At 31.4% G+C, this 8,188-nt stretch overlaps 1 protein-coding gene across 3 annotated transcripts in view; it reads right to left on the reverse strand.

Moving 5' to 3' along the window:
- The window catches only part of LOC140440628 (nose resistant to fluoxetine protein 6-like), a 131,310-nt gene extending 123,837 nt beyond the window's left edge, over positions 1 to 7,473 (reverse strand). Inside the window, exon 1 of one of the 3 annotated variants that reach the window (XM_072530994.1) lies at positions 7,286 to 7,473. The gene's annotated coding sequence lies outside the window, so the exon portion shown is untranslated. The remainder of the gene's footprint in view (positions 1 to 7,285) is intronic. The other 2 variants (XM_072530993.1, XM_072530995.1) reach the window with 2 other exon arrangements.
- Positions 7,474 to 8,188: the final 715 nt, after the last annotated feature.

The following is an 8,188-nucleotide window of genomic DNA, read 5'->3' on the forward strand; positions in this document are numbered from 1 at the left end:
AAAAAGGTATAAAGTCGGCAAAGGTCTAACAACCAGTAAACTGTCAATGTTGTAAATATAAATGTGGTCAAAATTTTTCGGAAATAGATAGAATTAGCATCTGTAAAAAGTACGGGTCCCTTTCTATTTACAAAAGACAGAAAAATTTCGTTTTAAAAATGGTTTAAAAAAAGAACCGGCGAGACCTTTTTTTAAATGTTTCAATTAATAAAAAGAGAAATTGTAGTTGAGCATACTTTCTTATAAACAATGACAAGAAATATTAAGTCTGTCATAATTTCTTTTAAAAAAACTCTGAATATTAGTAACGGTCCAATCAATAAAGCCTTTGAAGGTTCTAACGATGGTGTTTTTACTGCAGAAGATAGACGAGCTAAAAAAATCACATAATAAAATTAAACCAGAAGATGTGCCTTTTGTGAAACAGCACATCGAGATGTTTCCTACACTAGAGTCTCATTATTGTAGGAAAAATACTCACAGATGTTACTTAGACGAAAATTGTTTATTAGAAAAATGTTTTCCTTGTATACTGTTAACTGTAATGAGAATTATCGAATTCCGGTGAGTCATTCAAAGTATAGAAAAATTTTTTGCAAATGTTACAATTTTTCATTTTTCGTTCCAAAAAAGGATCAATGTACTCTCTAATATGGACGCAAAATGAATAGATTCTCTAACAACTGAATTAGAACAAAAATACAACCCCCACTTAGAAAGAAAAAGGACAGGCCACAATTGCTTAAGAAGAAGATAAGATTAGATCTAAAAATAATCCCACATTTATGTTTACAACGCTTGACTTACATAGTGTTTTTTAAATACCGTCTGGTAAACAGTATCTTTTATATTACTGTCGTAAACTCTGCCTTTTTAATTTTACTGTTTATGAGTTACGGTTTCCAAACGAAGCATATTGCTTGCTGTGGTGTGAGGTAAATGGTAGAAAAGGCAGAATGAAATTGGTACAGCTTTAATTCAGTGGATTAATGGATTTCCTTCTTCTTCTTAACATGCAATACACCAAAGTGCGTAGGCGACTATCTCATTACTAGAATTCTGTTCTTGGCGGCGTGACACAGCTCGCCTGTATTGTGTATTCCTGTCCATTTTTTAATATTCCTTAACCAGGATAATTGTTTGCGGCCGGCTCCTCTCCTACCTTCGATCTTCCCTTGTAGGATTAACTGTGGTATTTCATATTTTGCTCCTCTCAATATGTGCCCAAGGTAACCAATCTTGCGTTTTTTAATTAATTTAAAGAGTTCTCTTTCCATGGATTTCCAAGGAATATTAAAGAGCTTACATTGTTTTCATACACTTGTGGGGATCAAAATCGCAATCAGCACATCACTGCGCTTCTGCTCTATTTGACCCAAACTACTCATATTGAAATCATAGAGCAGAAATACCTAGAATCCGGACATTCTTTCATGAAAGTTGACAGCATGCATATTGCCATTAAAAGGGAAAAACGGCATGTGTCTGTTAATTATTCTGTTATGGAGTGAATAAACATAATGAAACGAGCCAGATGTCAAATAGCTGCATTTTTTATATGTTGGATCTTAAAGATCTTTCAAAACACACAATTAAAAATTGGTAGAAATTGGGAGACCATAAGCTGGAGCAGTCACAGAGCGGTTTCAGGAAGGAAAGAAGCATCCATGACCATGTTTTTACACTCAAGCATCTAATACAAAATGCACGAAATACAAGCACGGAACTATACCAAGCCTTCATAGACCTCGAAAAAGCATTTGATAGAACCCCGCGAACCGAAATAGACAAAAGCCTAAGAAACAGAGAAGTAGACAGCAAACTCAAAAAAGCTATTATGAGCCTATACAAGAACACAAGAAACAGAGTAAGAACAGATAATATGGAATCAGAAGAGTTTAGAGTCAATGATGGCTTACGACAAGGAGGTGTACTAGGCCCCATCCTGTTTAATATTGTACTAGATGATGTAATGAAAGAAACTAGAGAAGAAACATCGAGAATATTTGTTGGACATAGAAACCTGGAAATGATACAGATAGCGGAGTGCGCATTTGCAGATGACCTCATCATATTTGGAAGAAACGAGGACGCACTTAAGAGAAACCTCCAGATATGGAGAGATAAACTCGAAAAACGTAACCTGAGAATTAATGAGAGTAAAACCAAGGTCATGGTATGTGGGAAAACAGACCAACATACAAACATTAAAATAAATAACTATACTTTAGAACAAGTCGAAACCTTTAAATACCTGGGAGTGCAACTAGAGAGTAGGGGTACACAAGAAGCAGAGATAAACAATCGAATAGCAAACGCTTTCCGGATATACCACGCAATTAAGAGCACATTCCTATCGAAAAAAGAAGTATCCCAAAAAGCAAAGATAGCTATCTACAACACAGTTTTTGTACCTATCTTAACATTTGGATGTGAAAGCTGGACGCTCACCACCAGACTAAAAAATAAACTGCAAAGTATTTCAATGAAGTATCTAAGAAGAGTGCTAGGGGTGACCAGAATGGACAGGATACGGAACGATGAAATAAGAGAACGCCTTAAAGTCCAATCAATAGAGAAGAAAATCGAAGAAGCCCAACTGAGATGGTACGGCCACATGGTAAGGATGGATAAAAAAAGCCAAGTGAAACAAGTGTGGGAAGCGAGAAGAACCTTGAAAAGACCGAGGGGCAGACCCATGAAGACCTGGGACGATGAAATTGCCGCCATCCTAGACAGGAGAGGAGTCACCAAGGAGCAAGCGAAGAAATTGGCAAGCAACAAGAAGAATTGGAGGAAGTTTGTATATGAAACCTAAAAAGAGACTTTATACCCAACACCTTAGGGTAGAAGGGTTATTGATTATATATATATATATAAATATATATATATATATATATATATATATATATATATATATATATATATATATATATATATATATAGAAATTGGGAGAATGGTAACATAGTCAGATGGCTTGAAATCAAGTCTTTGACATATGAAAACGATAATTAACTGGATATTCAATCTAGACATAATAAAATTTTGCTACAGTTACACAGAGCCCTACATTGTATTGAACGTACGCGGAAGAGGTCGGAAAAATTATGTGAATGAAATTAAAAGAGCTTACAATAAACGTCTGCCTATTAGTAATCAGAAAAAGATATACTTAATAAAGTAATGTAACAAAGAAATTAAACCAGAGGAACTGCATGGGTGATATGCGTCTCTACCAACAGCCAATAATATACCAGATGCAATAACCGAGCCAGCCGTTGAGGGTGACGAAGAAGAGGAACTTTTTAATATTCTTTTTTATTATAACTTATTACGATGTGTTATGTTATAAATATAAGAATATTTAATAATTATATGATATGTAATAAACACTTATTACCAAAACCCATTATTCAAAAAATCACTAACTGATACTATTGCACAAAATACAAATACAGTATCTTCAAAGTATTAGTAACTTCAGATTAATAAATCTAAAAGCAGTAAATATACCTTATAGCCCAGTCTGGTTAAAAAAAAAGGTGGAAAAATGTTTCACAGATATCTGAAGCTTTTAAGACATAGGTGGGGGATACTAGATGATGAATAGATGAAAGGATACTCCTAGTTTTACCTTACGTTTTTTTAAGCAATAATTTATGGTCACAATTTGATTTTTTGTCTATAAATTTTTTCCCTTATATTTTAAATAAACAATATTTATGTCATTTTTTTATGTTAAGAATATCTTTATTTTCCCGTTTTTTTAATTAAAATTGATAAATAATTTACAGAGATATTTGCAAAAAAGCAGTTTTTTTGCACTAATTTATAAATTTTATTAATTTTTTTATTAACAAAATAAAATGGTATTAATACATTTAAACATCAAGGAATTACCATCTTTTAGATTTGTGCGAAATTTCCCCCCGATCAGTCAAATATTTTATAAGTTTATCGCTGAAGCTAATTATTTAAACTATTGAGCTTGCCCTATGCATGATGCTAGACACATTCAGCAAATTTCATAGGGTTCTTTAAGACTTAGACTATCTCAGAAGTTAAATGCATATTGAGTTTCCATCGAAATTATTTACAAAATAAACGTTTGAAAAAGGGGTATGTTTTTTACTTATAAACAATTGTAATAACTTCTATATTTTTCAAGCTACAGACTTGTACGTCCAACCATTGGATAGCTGGTAAACAAGCTCACATTAAAAAATAAAAAACCATCTATGACCAATAGGAACGAAGGTAGTGACTATTTTTAAAAAAATCATATCTCCATTGTTTATAAACATTAAGAAGTAAAATTTGAAAAAAATTTGAATGAAAATCTAAACTTTATATTAGAACTTATAGCTATAAAATTTATCTAATTTTTCGAAACGACGGTACTTTCGAAAGATTGACATAGGAAAGTGGAGAGGATATCTGTTTTAGCTCCGTTTTTTTTACACATACACGTAGGAAAAATTTACATTATCTCGGCTTCCTTTGCAGCTGCAAGCCTCTTTTTTTTATTCTGGGGTAGCTCGTCGAAATATGAATAACTACATAGTTTTCACTGGCCGGAAAATATGGGAAAACTATGGGAAACTTTTTTTTGCTTGAATAGTCTGTCGCAGTATTAATAATGATGACATAATTTTCACCACCCATAAATCTCGGAAAATCCCGGAAAATCAACATATGTTTTTTCATTTTATATCAATGATGTAATAATACTTATATATTTTATAAATTAAATTTCAGGTAATTTTTTACACATTATATTATTATATTCCTTATATTAATATAATTGTTTGTATTTTTAAAATTAACAATATTGATTTTTATTCTATTTTCTTACAAATATGATATACAATATTAATCTAATCTGCCTTACTGCTTTGATAAAATAAGTCGATTTTTTCATCACTTGCCTTATTAAATTTTGCAATGTTTATTGAACTTTACTTTATTTTCTTTACATACATTGGTTTAAAAGTTAAAATTTGGTTCATTTATTCGACTTCACTGTCAGGTCTGAATCTTTTTGTTGCAGGTTGTTTATCTTCACTTATTAAGTCAGTCTTTCCATACATTCACATATTAATGGGCGATCTTAATGCCAAGGTGGGTCAAGGTAAGGTAGGAGAACAAGTAGGAAAATATGGGCTTGGAAACAGAAAAATGACAGAGGAGATCGATTGATGTAATTTTGCCAAAGTAAAGACTTCGTAATAACTAATACCTTTTTTAAATTACCTCATCGACGGTTATATACATGGACATCTCTACAATATACCAAAGAAAAAATAGAATGAAATCAAATACACTACATTATGATAGCAAGGAGGTATCATAATGCTGTTAAATGTACTAAGACGTACCCAGGAGCTGATATAGGCTCAGATCATAACCCGGTAGTTACTGTGATAGAGGCGAGACCAAAAAATATTAGAAGACCACACAGAAAGGCACTAGATTTAAATAAACTTAGAAACAAAAATATACGACAAGGAACAGGAGAAGAAATAAATGAAAACCTCCGTTCAGTGCAGCAACAAATTAATGATACAATCAACGTTAACCAAAAATTAAAGTACATAAATACAGCTATACAAACAGCAGGAAAGAAACATCTTACAAAAACAACAACAAAGAATAAGGGGTGGATGACACAAGATATACTAGACTTGATGGAACAAAGAAGAAAGACGAAGAATTACCCAGACAAACACAAACAAATAAATAAACACATAAAAAAGAGAATAAAAGAAGCCAAAGAGGAGTGGATTAAAGAATAATGTGAAGAAATGGAAACCTATGATAAAAAGTACGATGCGTTCAATATGCACAAAAAAGTAAAAGAAATAACAGGAAGCATAAAGAAATGCCAAATAGGTAAACTTAAAGACAAAGATGGAAATCTTATTGTAGATCTAGAGAATAAAATAAAAAGATGGACAGAATACCTGAATAAATTATTTGAAGACGATAGAAACAACTTATCTCAGATAATCAATGCAACTGGGCCAGACATATTGAAAGAAGAAGTAGAATACGCAATAAGAAACGCTAAAACTGGAAATGCAAATGGACCTGATGAAATTCCTACAGAACTGTTGAAGCTTTTGAATGATAAATCCGTAACCATAATATTAAATTTTGCAGCGAGGAGCTAAAATAGTTCCCCCTCGACTTTCCTATGTCGATCTTTCGAAAGTAACTTCGTTTCGAAAGATTTTAAGTTTCGAAAAATTGGATGAATTTTTTAGCTATTAAATTCAATATAAAGTTTAGATTTTCATTCAAAATTTGTGCAAATTTTACTTCTTAATGTTTATAAACAATGGAGATATAATTAACAAAAAAATTGTCGCTAACTTCGTTCCTATTATTCATAGAAGGTTTATTTTTTTGTTAAATGTGAGTTTTTTTACCAGCTATCTAATGGTTGTACGTACAAGTCTGTAGCTTAAAAAATATAGAAGTTATTACAATTGTTTATAAGTAAAAAACATACCCCTTTTTCAAACGTTTATTTTGTAAATAATTTCGATGAAAACTCAATATTCATTTAACTTCTGAGATAGTATAAGTCTTAAAGAATCCTATAAAATTTGTTAAATGTATCTAGCATCATTCATAGGGCAAGTTCAATGGTTTAAATAATTAGTCCCAGGGATAAACAAATTGAATAACTTTTAAACTATTTGACCGATCGGGGGGAAATTTCGCACAAATTTAAAGGACATTAATTCAATTAAAAAAATTAATTAAATTTATAAATTAGTGCAAAAAACTGCTTTTTGCAAATATCTTCGTAAAATATTTATCAATTGTAATTGAAAAAACGGGAAAATAAAGATATTCTTGATATAAAAAAATTGTATAAATATTGTTTATTTAAATTATAAGGGAAAAAACTTATAGATAAAAAATCAAATTCTGACCATAAATTATTGTTTAAAAAAAACGCCAGGTAAAAATAGGAGTATCTTTTTATCTATTCGTCATCTAGTAACCCCCACCTATGTCTTAAAAGCTTCAGATATTTGCGAAACATTTTGCCGTGAAATCGATGATTTTTGTATAACCAGACTGGGCTATTAAACCAGTTTGCGATAGAAATTTTTAAAAACCTGATTTATAGTGAAGACTTTATCTTTGATTTCAAATATCTCCATAACAATAAAATTATAGTTAAAGACTTCTTGCTGGGATATGAAGTAATGTAAAGCAGTCCGTTGTCCTTTTTTAACTTATTTATACTTAATAAAAAAGCATGCTTACGTTTTGATCCACAATCCACAGGAATTAACTAAATGAATGTAATAAACTAGACATATCTTGAACTTTCTCTACTGGTATGAAACTAATTAATAAAAATTCAATTTTATCAATAACGAACCACAAAAGGGAGGCGACCATAAATTTATTATTGGATACAGATTTACATTCTTTAACAGAAAATAATTTTTAGATAAATTTTAAATAACAATTTTTAGTTTCTTCGTGCAATTAAAGATTATAGTTACTAAACTTTATTGTTTAATTAGATAAAAAAATATTAAACATTTATTAAAAATTTGTTATCTCCAGTTATGTAAGAAATGATACTGGTATAAAATGTAAATAAATTGTAATATTCCTTAAAAAGATTAAATACGAGGCGTCTTTTTTAAGTAAGAACCGTTTTGGAATTAAAAAAAGACGTGCAAAGATATGGCAATAATTTTATTTTTACATGAAAGCCTGTACCTTAATCTACTTTTCTACATAATTTCCGTGAATATTGAGGCACTTGTCATAACGTGGCACCAGTTTTTGGATACCCTCCTGATAAAATTCTGCGGCCTGACTTGTTAACCACTGCATCACAAATGTTTTGACTTCGTTATCGTCTTGAAGACTCTGACCGCCCAGGTGTTTCTTCAAGTGCTGGAACAAATGGTAGTCGCTGGGCGCCAGATCAGGGCTGTATGGCGGATGATCTAGAGTTTCCCATTTAAATGATTTGATGAGATCTTTGGTCTGATTAGCCACATGTGGACGGGCATTGTCATGCAGAAAAATAAGACGCTGCATTGATTGTCTCATTACAAGGTAGAAACTCCACTAGCAATACTCCTTTTCTGTCCCAAAAAACTGTGTACAAGATTTTCCACACAGAAATTGTTTGCTTAAACACACTCT

The sequence above is a fragment of the Diabrotica undecimpunctata genome, chromosome 5 (assembly GCF_040954645.1).
Source record: "Diabrotica undecimpunctata isolate CICGRU chromosome 5, icDiaUnde3, whole genome shotgun sequence".
In the NCBI taxonomy this organism is placed as follows: Eukaryota; Metazoa; Arthropoda; class Insecta; order Coleoptera; family Chrysomelidae; genus Diabrotica; species Diabrotica undecimpunctata.